The sequence below is a fragment of the Mesocricetus auratus genome, unplaced genomic scaffold, assembly GCF_017639785.1.
Source record: "Mesocricetus auratus isolate SY011 unplaced genomic scaffold, BCM_Maur_2.0 Super-Scaffold_100021, whole genome shotgun sequence".
Classification (NCBI taxonomy): domain Eukaryota; kingdom Metazoa; phylum Chordata; class Mammalia; order Rodentia; family Cricetidae; genus Mesocricetus; species Mesocricetus auratus.
In genome coordinates, this window is record NW_024429202.1 from 17,303,555 (window position 1) to 17,317,864 (window position 14,310).

At 35.5% G+C, this 14,310-nt stretch overlaps 1 long non-coding RNA gene across 1 annotated transcript in view; it reads left to right on the forward strand.

Annotated features, from left to right (window-relative positions):
• Positions 1–1,511: 1,511 nt before the first annotated feature.
• LOC110341283 overlaps positions 1,512–14,310 on the forward strand; it is a 31,293-nt gene continuing 18,494 nt past the window's right edge. Inside the window, exons 1-2 of the long non-coding RNA XR_005870101.1 lie at positions 1,512–9,107; positions 10,365–10,618. This is a non-coding gene — a long non-coding RNA (uncharacterized LOC110341283). The remainder of the gene's footprint in view (positions 9,108–10,364; positions 10,619–14,310) is intronic.

Consider the following 14,310-nt stretch of genomic DNA (forward strand, 5'->3'; position numbering starts at 1 on the left):
ACCCTTTATGGAAAGTAATTGAGTACTCCAAAGCATCTCCAGATGACTTATACTTAATATAATGTGTAACTAGCTGCTGCATTGTGTTGTTTAGGGAGTAGTGACAAGACTAAAATGTCTATACATGTTTAACGTAAATGAAATTATTTGTTTGATATATTTATTGAGAAAAGGTGTTCCTTTAGCCAAAGCTGGAGTGGAACTTACCAGGAGTCTATGCTGTCCTTGAATTTATAATTCTTGTAACTCAATTTCCCAAATACTGGAATTCTGAGGCATGTGATATGGAACTTGGCATACTTTTATACACACACACTCACACACACACACACACGCACGTGCACACGCACTTGATTCACAAAACTAGAATGTCATGTGAAAACCAAGGGTGTTTTACATTTCATTTTTATTGACAAATGCTGTATCTTACTTAAATTATTGCATAACTAAAAGTCATAGAAAGAAAAAGCTCTAGACTAGAATGAAAAATACTCAGTAAGTTTCCACTAATCTGGCTGGTAAATATGGTAGACTGCATCTATATGTACATACATCAAACATGCACGTTACACCTAAATTAAGGATACTCTGAAATTATGGGATGCTATTGTACATTGACCAGGCTTTAGGAATATCTCTTTAAAGTGTGTTGACATTTAATTGACCTTTGAAGGTTCATTCTGTTAATCATACTCAAAGTGCTAAAGTTATGGTTGACTGCTCTGGAATTTTTACATTCGGTCGTGCTTAGCATATAAATTCTTTGGCATAATTGCTGCTTATTTAGAGAAAGTTTCCTTTCTTCTCTCTGAGTGTGAATTGTGTTTGTTTGTTTGTTTGTTTTGTTAAACTTTGCTTCAGGCTAGGTAATGTTAGAGGTTTGAATTAAGACTTTTCCTGTCATTGGTTATATGGGGTATTGCTTTTTCATAAACATGTAAAAGAAATTGCTTGCTTAAATGAAGGGTGCTATTATTCGTGCAAGAGCAAGAACTAGTGCTCTTCAAGGTACAATGTTAAATTTTAAACAAGTTTAACATTTTAAATTGTATATTTTTCAACAAACTTTTAAGAGCCTTTCAATTCTGTTATTATGGATTTAAATCATCAGTGCAAGTTTTTTATTGAACAAGAATTCAAAAGAACTATTTTTTCATAGTAAACTATATTCCTTAAATTATTATGAATATAATTTTATTGTAGACAAACTGTTTGTAAAACAAAAAAGTCCAATCTATCTTTTTAAAATGATAATTTTTGTTGCTTTATCTAGAGGATATCTCCTGAAATGCTTTAAGATTTCTGGGACTTAAATTTATGAAAATGGTCTTTGAAAGTATTTTTAATATAGCTAGCTCAATTGACTTCTAAATTGATGTTTTTGTTTTGTTTTGTTTTTTTTTCTTTCCTTTGGAATATCTTCATGTATCTTAAACTGGCCTTGAAATCATGACCCTGTAGCCTCAGTCTCCTGAATACTGCTACTACAGGTGTGTACTACCATGCCTGTCTGTAAAAATATTACAATTTTTTCAGTTATTAATTTTATGTGTATGGACATTCTGCCTTCATGTCTGTCTGTACCATATATACCTGGTACCTGTAGAGATAGGAAGAGGTTATCAAATTCCCTGAGACTGCAGTTACACAGTTGTAAGTTGTCATGTAGGTAATAGGAATAGAACCCAGGGCCTCTGGAAGATCACCATCCATCTCTCTAGCCCCAAATTAATGCTTTTAATATGTGTGGAAATGTTTAACATTTTGCTAAATTATGACTGAAAAATTAACATGTACCTACTATTTTTTGATGATTTATCTTTGAGGCTCCATACATATTTTTGAATGCTTTTACCTTAAAACAGCTATTAAGTAGGAAAATTGAAGTTTAAACTAGAATTTTCACTTTCATGAGATAATTTTGTATTTTGCAAATAAGTGCCTCCATGTTGAAATGTATTCTTCTGTAAATTTTGATGTCACTGTATCATTTACTTATTCACTTGTACAGTGTGAGTAAAGCAAACATACACCTTCCCACAAAATCTGATCCTTTCTCATCAGCTCTCTACATCATCATCTCTTCTGCTTTTCCCTGTCCTCCGTTAGAGCTGAAAGAACCTCCTCCAAATAAAAGGTTAATCATTTTCTCTTAGACATTTAAATTCAGACTAACCTTTTTGGGGGATAGGGGATATACAGTGCAACATATTAATAATATTATTTCAATAAACCTAAAGAACTGGAATCAGTGCAGTGGTGAATAGTCATGTACAGGATACTTAGACCAAAGGTGACATCTCAGACTTCCTTTCTTGTATGTTGTGATTTCAGTATATTCATCAGTAGCAAGTATCTTAAAGTCAGAAATAACTAAACATAATTTTAATATAAAAACTGGTTTCCTCAGAAACTTTCTTAGTTTTGATAAGTCTGTTGAGTGGGTAATGCATTAACAAAAATAAATATTTATTATCATTTTATTTTTATCTATTATCAAACTTGATGTCTTGTCATTCAGAGGTAGAGATGTTCACAGGTGGTTTATTTTACCACTTTATGTGTTTTCACATACTAAATCCTGGCCTAAACACTTCCTCCATAAGTGTTAGTTTACCTAATATTCTCCATGTTAAAATGGTGTCTTCATTTTACAAGTGAGAAGGTAATGGTGCAAGTATTTATGTCTTTAGTTGGGGAGACAGATTTGTAAGAAAAGTAGGTAGCAGTCTTGATACTCAGAAGCAACAGAATGCTGTGCAGGATCTGGGGAAAGGTGGGTCTCTTAGAAAAGGACCAAGGGCCGAGCTGGCCCAGTATAAAGAGCAGCATGCCCTCCTTCCAGGTCCTCTGGAAGCCCAGGGCAGATGCTCTCAGGTTTCAGCCGAGAGTTCAGCCTGCCAGGTGGAGGAGACTCCTGCTCTAGGGCTGCAGGAGCCCTCATGTCTTTCTCCTTCTGGCGTTTTCTGGCTGACTCAGGCAGTTTTGCCCCAGAAGAGTTTTCCTTCTCCCTCAGTTGGAAGCCTGAGCTTTGAAAATAATAGGGAATTTTTCTTCTGCCAGGTTTAACCTCAGGCCATTTCATCCTCCCTTGCCCTTTGTATATTCCTGTGAAAATAGTAGTGGTTTATATGTGAGCATTGTATGAAACTTAAGAGAGTCATAGTAAGTAACAGAATTAAAGGGCAAAGCAGTCTTTTTCTGTTTGAATTCACTAAAGAAAGTGAGAGATCAGTTAAGTGTAGAAAAAAGGGAGAAAAACATTGTGGAAATGAAGAGATAAATTGGGAGCAGGAGGATGATGGGAAATGAAAGGAGAGAATTGCTGATTTGCTTCACACCCACACCTCCTCCCCAAATTCACAGTAACCGGCAATGTCACTTTCTTTTGCATGACATGTGCTGAGCCAGGGAGTTGAGAATCAATCGTGGGAGTGGAAATTTTCTTCCTTTTGCATTTTGAGACTTGGGTGTGCTGCTAAGATGCCACTGGTATCTAAGTAATGTTTGTTTATACTGGATATTTTCTGTGTAGCCTTTGTGGACGGGGCTTACAATACAAACAATACTGTTAGGACTGCAGGTACTCCATTGCTATGTTTATTTTACTAGTTAAAAAATTGCCAGAGCCCTACGACTTGTGAGTGAGCACATTTAGAAAACACCAGAGGCAACTTTAAGAAGAGCTTCAGTAAAAAAGACAGAAAAGAAATTAAGACTTAGTGCTTTAGAATGCTGACCAACATGGATGTTTTTCTTCAGAGAGTATAAATTAAGGCCCAGCATTTTGAAACTTAAATGTTAAGTAGTTTTTTTTTAAATATTGCCTTCTTAATTGCCTAGATGAAAGTGTAGCACTTTTGTTCCACAGAGTATAAGGTTAAAGTTAGGAAGAATTTGGAGGGGTTTTAGCCCTATTTTTAAATTCCATTTTGGTCATGTGTAAAGATCCTTGATCAGATCTAGATTTGTTTTCCTGATCTGTGATTGTAATAAGACAGAGTAATTGAAATTATGACCATCTCACAAAATGTAAGATACATTGCCAGTCTTATTTTTAACCTTTCTGGTAACTCATTTTATGCCTCAGTCTTACTTTTTAATCTTACTAGTTGTATAAAAAGTAGATTACTCATTTACATTTTTGAAAAAATATTCTCTTTAAATAACAAAATGTTGAGTTGGAGAAAGTAATTTCTAAGTGATTGTTTGTACCCCAGGTGGAAAAGCATCTGACAGGGTTTATTTAGATCCCCATTCATGGAATAACGATGCTTTTCCAGCCATTATGTAGCCTTGGCAGTCTGTTCAAGCACTCTTGAACTCTAGGAAACAAAAAGGGGCAGGCAGATTTTCTTATTTTTCCTTGTATCTAATTCTTGTACTTGTCAGTTCTTTGCTATTGTCATGGAAACTTTTCTCCTCCTCTGACACTGTTTTCATTAGACTCTAGATTGCCACCGTGCCCAGTTTTTCCACATTAGGTGGAGTTGGAACCTGGGCCTATGAGTGTGTAAAAAGGGTCCCATGCTTTCTTGGACTCCCCTCCCAGAAAAATGAGCTGTATGAGTGCTGCTTGTTTATTGCTGTTTGTTCCTGTGTCTGTGCTATTCATCTGGCCTGAACTGTGTCTTTTAACCTCTACTCTTAATGCTCAATTTCACAAGAGAAATTTGAGTCAGTCACACTAGAAATGTCAGCTATCCCTAGTGGCTCAGTTCACCTTCATCACAAACCTACTGAGTGCATATTAAATAGGTAACTATTCTTTGAATAGGATTTTTTTTTAATCTTGCAGGTATATAGTTATTTCATGAAAATTTTGAAAATTCTTAATTGAGCCACTGAGCTTTAGATAACCCAAAACACTTTTAGTCAAATATTAACTTTACATAAAACTCTCCTGAAATTTTCAAGTAAGCAAGCTATTTCCAGTTAAATTGCTCATTTTCTTATGAAATGATAGAGAGTTGTGAAAGCTGACTTTTGTACTGGTTTTCTATGTTCTTTACTGCTATTTGTTTCCAGAAAAAGGTATGTGATCCTCCTTTGTTCCCTGCTTGCATCCCACATTTCTTACCAAGTTGCACTGTAGACAGGTTCTTCTATGGGATGCTGTATAAGTTAGCTTCTAACTGCAATACTGTCAAACAGCTGTGTAATGCTGCTATTTTAAAAAAACGTGGGTGTGGAAAGTGATGATGAATGAATTCATGGTAATTGGTGACTTTGTATTAAGAGAAAAAAATCACTAGTTAAGAGAAATCTGCTTCCATGATTTGTATATCTTTAATTTTAAAATCTTTCAACCCTCCTTTACTCTGTTCCCACTGTTTCATAAATTAGAAATTAGAATCATGACACTTTATAGCTGTAAAGATTTTTGTAGAACATTTTATTAACCCTCTTGTTGAGAAAATTGGCATCCAGTATAGTCTAATGAAATCAGATAGCTACCTGGTATAAAAGCCCAAATAACATTTTAGTAATTAGTTTCCATTAGTATATACTGTACTATTTAAGCTTCCTTAACTTTCTAATAATCAGAAAATGATAATAGGGAAACATAACTAGTAAGGACATACAAACTTTGTCTTTTTACACACACCTTGGTCACTTCTCCAGGAAAGTCTGAGGAACAGGTATTGCTCTTTCCTTTCATAGAGAAAGTAGCTTAGTCTCAAAGTTACAGAGCTCTCCTAGGCCCCAGGTGTCTGCTAGGTAACACTATGGGCCTGGTCTTCTTGTTATTTAAGATTCACCAGCTGGTCTTGGAGAGTTCTCACAGGACACAGAGGGGAGCAGCATCTTCATATTGTGACTTTGGCTGTCTTTGTTGAGTTGTAAGCTCCCAAAATATGCTAATTGTTAATAAGATTTGTCCTAAGAATTAAGACAAATTACCAATGTCTTCTTGAAGATTCAGCCAGCATATACTGAGTACCCACTTTCTGCAGTGCACTTCTTGGGGCACTTCAATAGATTCAGTAGATAGACTCATGACCACGGGCAAAGACTAAAGGTTGTTTCTTTCCTTTCAAAGACTTACCTTTGTAGGGAGGTGTGAAAGATACTAGTCCCTATGTCTGAAATTGGTCAGCTTTTTCTAAATATTTGTACTTAAGTTCATATTAAAGTAATGTACACCATAAGAAAAGCAGGGAAGTGAGTTTTCAATACAACAACAGTTATATGACTTGGTTATTGTCGTGACTTTCTTTTAACTTGATAGTATAGCTCTTACTCTGTCATCACATAACTTTCAAAGCATTGCCATAAGTGCTTACAGAATGAATCAGTTTGGAAGTATGACATTCTGGATAGCTTATGGCAATTAATTATTATTAAAGACTCAAAATTAACCTTGCCTTTATAAATGTTTTCAAAATATGAGTTAAGTAGTAGACTACTCTATAATATTTAAGAATACTAGCTCATATATACGTATGTATATACATGCATGCGTGTGCACATGCGCGCGCACACACACACACACATTCTGAACAATTGGTCTAAGTTAAAAATAGATGCTTTCCAGTTACTGATATTAGTTAACAAACTTTTTTTTATTATTGTTAGTTTCATTTTTGTTTTTAATAAGGTCTTATTCTGTTATCCATGCTGGTCTTGAACTCTGGTACTTCTAAAACTGCAAGTGTGTAGCATCCCCAACTCAAATATTTGTGTTGATACAGTTTCCTGTGTGTAGCGCTGCCTGACTTGAAACACCCTGTATATTCTTTGTAGCCTCAGCTTCTGCTTCCTGAGTGCTGTGATTGCAAGTGTGCTCTATCTTCCATGCATGGTAAAATAAATATTTTTTAAAGGCAGCATTTCTTATAAAATTGCTCACAACTGAAACAACATATTATCCTGAAGGAATAATACTGATCATGCTGAGTTTTTACAGTGTGGGAATTATAGCTTTAGTTTTGTTTCTTTTTTAAAGTAATTCAGTATTTGAGCTCATTTCTGCCATGTTATTGTTACACTAAAACGTAAATGCACTTGATACTCCTTTAGAAGCGTGCTATATTTCAGCAGAAGCAGGAGGGTATATCTATCTATTCTTTACAAGGAATCTAATGGAACAAGACTCTGGAGGGAAGAGCTGAGCCAGCAGTCCGTGATCTGAGGGAGGTTGCCTGGGAACTGCTGACAGTGAGGTAAAAGGAATGAGCCTAGGTGGATAGAATGGGGTGGGAAAGTCCCCTATTAGCCTGGAGGCTGGGAGGCCCTGACCTTCTGGAATGTTCCACCTTAGTAGGAATACCAGGGAAAGTAAGAGAGAAGAACTACTTGCAGATGGGGATGAGTGGAGAATGAATGATAAGACTAATACCCTTGAGAATATCTAAAACCTTGGCTTGGAGAGCAAACCAATTCTATTTCATCGTAAAGGGTGTTTTTAGCTCTTAGCTCTTAATTTTGTTGGTTAATATTTTTATGTTAATTTTATAATGAAAATACAGTTATTATTAAACTGTTAACTGTCCTTATTTATTCAAATGCATGCCTTCCCGTACTCCACAAATGCTCTAGAACACCAGAACAGAGGAGTGAACAGTGAGCCGTGGATGTGATTTCAGTGCTGCAAATCTGGTGTCTACATCAGCATTGTGTTGATGATGTTTTTCCTGGTAGCTGCATTACTATGTTATGACAGGGATAAGATGAAAGCATGGTAGATATCGGTTGACATGCAATAAATACTTAGGTCTTAGTTGAACTGAGGTTTTAAGTCTGTACAAGACATTTGGTAGGCAGAGGCAAGAGAATCAGGATTTCAAGGTCAGTCTGGGCTATATGAGAAACCGCACCCAAATAAAAAGGCATAAATATGAGTATGTATACTTTCTTTTTTATTTATTTTGTACTGCCATTTTAGTAAAGAATGATAATTGAACAAAGTAATTATGTTCACCTCTTGACTAGGGGAGCATTTAGTTTTAAATTTAAAGTCTTTACTATCCAAAATAATGGTTTTCTTCCTAGAATTTGAGTTTCTCGGTTGTTTGCATGAACAAACTTCATGAGAAGTTGTTCCTAGTAAATTCGCATAGTTTTGTTCCTTTTCACAGAGCCAGGATAACAGGTAGGTTTTTAATAGTTTTACTTCCAACAGCAATCAAGCAAGTCAAAAGAAGATTCATGGGTGTCATGATTAGCTGAAATGTAATGAGGACTAACACAAACCCTTAGACTAGCTAAGACTGTGAGGAAAACTAGACATAGAAGAATGAGTCAGAGAAGGTGGAGTTGGGATTTGAAGTTCACAGTTATGTTTGTACAGTTAGCTATTCTGTGTCATATGAGTTCTATGTATGCTTTCAACAAAAGGAAACAGACCAGTTAGTGTTTGTTCTGTACAGGTACATTAAAATAAAAACAAGATAGGTTGAATACCAGTACTGTTAAAGCAGATTCCTAGACCCTAGGGTTACAAGGGCAGAAGGATGCAGATTCTGAGCACTGGACCCTTTGCTGACAAGGGACCTCCCATTCTTGGAATAGCAATATAAACATGCAAACTGAAGTTGGGAGGTTACATGGATAGCAAGGAAAAAGGTAGAAGAAAGTGTCATTTTCTGGAGGTGCAGGGCATTTTGTACTTTCTTCTCATTTCCTTAACTAGCTAAGAAAAAGTTTTAAAAGATTTTTTAGGACCAGTCTTAAAAGTCTCCACAAGAATGAGTTAATCCTTTAAATAGTTAAAACAGAAAGGATATGAGGAAGATTCCAAGATGACTGATCTATACTTTGGGCTGGCAGACTTAGGAACCTTGAACTGCTCGTAGTTTTGGAGTTGGAAGTTTATTTTCTATATTTGAGGGTTGTGTAAGACTGATTAGGATCTAATGTACTAAATGAAATTGAATCTTATTCTTTCATATTTGTTCTTTTTAAAAACATTCATATTTTCTAGATGATGGCAAAATATTTTGGTCATAAGCAGACTTGCTTTGTTCAGATACTTTTGGTCAGTGGTTCTCTGCTGGAAAAGTGTAGCAGAAGCATTTGATAGCTTTTGCCAGGTGTACACACCCAACAGCTTCTCATCTTTTTGAGTAAAAGTTGGAGAATCAGTGCAGCAAAATGAAATCCAGGTATGTGGGGTTAGAAGAAGCCAAATAGATAATCTGTCTTATCTCAACCCTCTAGTTTTCAGAATTATGGTTCCAAGTGGAGTCTCTGCTACTCAACAACAAAAACGAAATCCTAAGTCATTAAAATAACTATGTAACACAGAACTTCACCTATAGTGGCAAAATTATCCAGCATCCATATGAATAAATTGACTTTAGCTTTTGTGTGAATTTTTGCTCTGCTTGTATCTTGCTAAAAAACACTGCACGGACAGGCTGTGAAGCACAGGACTGATACTTTTTAAATGGTCTTGCAGTTTTGAGCTCTTGTATCTATGATCTTAGTCTTTCATGTTTTAAAGATTTTTTTTATTCATAAAAGTATTGAGCAAAAAGCTGGAGTGGTGCTGAAGTTTTATGTTTCTTCTATACAGAATTGTTATTGAAAGTTGTTTGCTTATTGTAACCAGGAAATTAATAATTTATCATTTTTAATTTTAAGTTGCTATTCAAAAGTTAGCAGATTCTAAGGCAACTAGGAGATCCTTCACTTTGAGAAAAATTTATGGGAGTGAAAATACTTTCTTTTTATAAACAGTTACTGATGTACAATATCTTCTGGGTGTCAGTTCTGGTATTTATGTTTTAATTAAAGAACACCCTGCCTCTCTGTTTGTGGGCCACTTAAAAGAGGTGGGTGTCTTGGTGAGAAGTTCAGGAGGTTGAAGCCTGTATGTAACTGAGTTTAGGATTGACTCAGCTCTGGGCAGCAATAGTATATGAATGCCAAGTGCTAAGAATGTTTGGAATGTAGACTTGCCAGCACTGATAGAGTTTGCTTTGTTCCCCTGTGTGACTTGACCCATTGAGAAATTGTGGTTCCCTAGGAAGTTTTAATAGTTCAAAGTGTTTAGTTAATAAAGAGAATGGCCACAACATAATTCAGCTTGTTTTCACCTGCTGCTTCAGAGATTAACTTTCTTAACCATAATGGGAGAGAACTGCCCTTTGTTTGAAAAGAAATTTATGGAACTCATCACATTTGTTAGTTTCCACACACATGAAGGTCTTTGTGGGGATAGTTGTGTCATCAAATCCCAAGGCATTGGCAACTTAACCTTGTGGTAATTTCATCTATAGCCCAATCTCAGGGAAAGGCACACCCATTTTCTGTATCAGCTTAATCTTTCACTAGACTCAGAAGGGTTTTGAATTACTTCAGGAAAAGTTGTGACTGATAGAGCTTAACCTTCCGTTTTCCTCATTTATTTTCATTAGAGAATGGGAGTGGAATTCAGAACATTCAGATGTGGAGTTAATGTGCGTCACTGCTGCCAGCCCTTGCTGCCAGCGATAGGTTCTGTGTTTTTCCAGTGGGAAACTCTGACCCACAGACTGATGCATGCGGACCCGCACTCCTCGCTCTTTGCTGCTTTTCTCCTGGTTGTAGCTTATTCTTCCAGAAGATCAATTGACTGTACAAAGCCTCTGGAAGCAGATTTCAGAACAAAGGTGATCTGTGCAAGCAATACGTAAGTCTTTTCTCTGTTAATAACTTTCCTGTTTTATTGATAGTCTCAGCTCTCCTGCTTGAGCGTTTAATGTTGAGTACACTTTATGCTGTATAGAGATAATTAAGCCTTTCTTGTTTACTTTTTCTCAAAGAAGGATTTTGATGAACTTATGTGTGTTGTAAACACTTGGCTGTTTGTTTCTTATGTCCAACAGTTGTGGATGAAATCCATTTACATATGTTTTAGTAAATGTGTTTGATGCTTAGTAGATGAATAGTAGATGTTCCTGAAGCATCTGTCTGTTTGGAACTACAATCATTTTCTAGGGCCTGTATGTGTGAATGAGGCTTTACAGTTTTACAGAAATGTTGTTGCCTGTACATTTCAGAAACACCTACAGGGGACTTCTCAGGTCAGTGAGACAGAATGCTGAAGAAGGCATATCTCTGTTGACAGTGAGCGACTGTAAACATCCTCGACTGGAAGCTGTGAAGCCACAAATGGGCTTTCAGTCGGATGTTTGCAGCTGCCTACTGCCTCCAACTTCAAGGAGCAATTATCATGTTGGCTGAAACCAATACCTTGTTTTCTCTTTGATTTATTTTTACAAAGCTTAGGTGGAAAAGATATAAATTAAGCAACTTGTAAACCACAAGTGTTCTTCCTGTGCATAGAATATGCAATATATGAACTAAAACCAAAAGAAGTAACCGTGTTCTTGAAATACTGAAGTAATATATTATATAGTATTTCTATTATTATTATTTTTAAAGTATGATAGGACAGTGCTTCAAAAAAATTCTAAAATGTGGGCTCTTTGATCCACTATTTTTATATTAAATCTCACAGTAGGTATTTCTTAGAGCCATTCACAAAAAATTCTGTTAATATAACTAAATTATTTGAAAAGAGCAAGTAAAATACAAAGTAGAGAATTAATTCATGCTTCATAGATAGTACTTGAATTAAACCACCTTTCCCTTGTTGGTTTAGTCTTTAAATTAATGAAGTGTTTAAAAAGTGCATTTGGCTGATCAAAAATACAGTATGGCCTTGTTTGAGATTTTCCTTTTAGCTGAACTGATAAAGTAACCATCTCTCTTTAAAATAGTCAGTGCATCAAATTCCATTCTTTATGAAGACAATTTCAGAGTGGGAAGTCTATCACAGATCTCTGAAGGACAGTTTCTAATTTGCCTTTTTTGTAAATCTATAGTCTTATGGTTTAATGTGAATTTTTAGTTAAATTGTGGGAATGAGACTCCTTAATAAGTGAAGTAGGCAGTATCTTTATCTTCTAGAACATAGCTTTTGAAAGATAGTATTTTCATTATACACTACAACTTCTATTCTCCCACTTAATACATTGGCCTTATTAGTAGGAGGACATACTAAAGGACTGTGCTACAGTCCATAAGTGCTGGCCTTGCTGATGGTTGGGATGGAGAGATTGGTGCATAGAAGTGAGTTTCCCTCATACATAAGCCATCTAGTGAGAAAACTCAATTAGTCATGTCAGGCATGAGGAATTAGTTGACTACCTCTGGAACACAGGGGCCTGAATAGAGAGCCCTCGGGTCTGGAACTGAGCACAATGTAGCTTTAATAGGTAAACTGAAAACACTTAGTGTAAGTAACTCAGCTGTGTCCCAGGTAAATGGCTGTAGGTTTGAAGAAGTTCTTTGACCTTCAATATCTTGATATTCTCCCCTCTGTTACTTCACACTCCTTTCCTTGCTCCATTGACTTCTAAATTTTCCACTTTCCACTTCTGTTTGGTTCCTTCCTTCACATAAATAATGACCTACTGGAATTTTTTTTACTTGTAAATTTTACTTCATTCTTAGATAATCCGTAAGCCAGCAGATGTAAACCTCCATTAGCTATTTTGGTTATTTTTGAAATTAATACCTGTTACGTTTTATGTTCCTCATTTCCACAGTAATAATCTAAAATGCTATTTTAAAATATCAACAGTGTGCTATTTATAGTTGAAATCAGATCTGGATTTTTTCCTTCATTTTATAAAAATAAACTTGTTTAAAACTTAGCAGTACTACATTTACATAGTTATGTCAAAGTTATTGTGAACTTTAACTAAGATTAAGTCAATTAACTTGCTCATTATTTTTATTCATACTTCTTTAGTAATAATTTTTAAAAATTTCACATCCATATCTGCTCAATAAGGCATCTTACATGAACCACAATATACAGCAGTGTTCCTTTTCCTCCTCCTCCTTCTCCTTTCATGCTGAGCCTTGTGCTTGTTAGGCAAGGGTTCTTAGACTGAGCATTTGCCTAGCCATACTAGAGTCTTAAAGTGGCCTACAGTAGTCAGTTACTGAGAAGAAAACCAAGGTCTTTGGTGCTAGAGAAATTAACTCAAGTTGCTTTAAACTTAGTAATGTTTTAAATGTGAACAACATGCCTAAAAACCCTAAGTAGTGTTTATTTAGTTTTATTTGTAGTTTTCCAAAATAGAAATTGAAACATCCTTTGAAAGATTTCTAAAGGAGAATATAAGAGCTGAAAGTGACATTGATGATTCACTTACATACTTATTTCTTTCCTGACCCTAGAACTCTGACTTGAACCCACACTTAAGTTTATAGGGATGTCTCCATAAATAGCACACATGTGTAACTCCTTTCCTCTCTGAGAGGACAGCTGCAAGCTGTGAGGATTTTGATGACAAGAGAACTGGAAGTGACAGAATCCCATGTGGATTTCTTATCTAGACCTGTGAGCTCCATCTCTGCCTGCCTTGCTCTTACATTGTGTTGTTTTCTTACGCTAAGAATTACCTAAATGTTACTTATCAAGAAAATAGTCTTTCCTAAGTATTATTAGGCTTTAATGCTTTAATAACACTAATTTGAAGTTGCCAGTTGTTTTTGTCTATTGGGAGAATAATAAGATGTTAATTCTTTTAATTTTTGAAGTGGCTTAACAAAATCCTAAAGATGATTCGTAGTGAACTATCTTAAGAGATTTGCTAAAGGAACTGAAAATGTTCTTCACATGGTCCTCTAAGTAGACAGAGAAAGGACTGGAGATTCTAAACAGATGGGAAAGTAGGCTTGTTAGTATATATTATTATCTATATTATTTATATAATATATAAACCTGTATATTATATGTTATATATGCTACATATTACATATATTGTTTAATTGTGCATATATATAATATATTATCTATCTATAGTATAGTTGTTTGCATGCACAAGTATGCAAATAGAGAACTGAGCTATTTGAGATTGAGGTTTTTATGATTATTATTTTTCTTGTTCACTTTTATTCCTCTTAGCAGAAATTCCGTAAATAAAAGTTTGGTTTTGGTGGTGGTGGTACTTCTTTTGTTTTTATAAATCCACTAACTGTGGAGCTAACCAAATGGCTCATTGGGTAAAGGTGATTGCCTCCAAGCTTGATGACCTGAGTTGAGTTCTGGGCCTCACTGGGTGGAATAAAAGAACTGACACCTTTCAGGTTGTTCTCCCACTTCCTCACGCAGACTGCACACTGCACACACAAACAGATCAATACATTTAAGAAAAGAAGTGTTTTAACCTGCTGATCTTGCAAATGGTACTTGATGAATTAAATATTCTTTTTTTATTTTTTGGTTTTTTGAGACAGGGTTTCTCTGTAGCATTGGAGGCTGTCCTGGAACTCACTCTGTAGACCAGGCTGGCCTCGAACTCA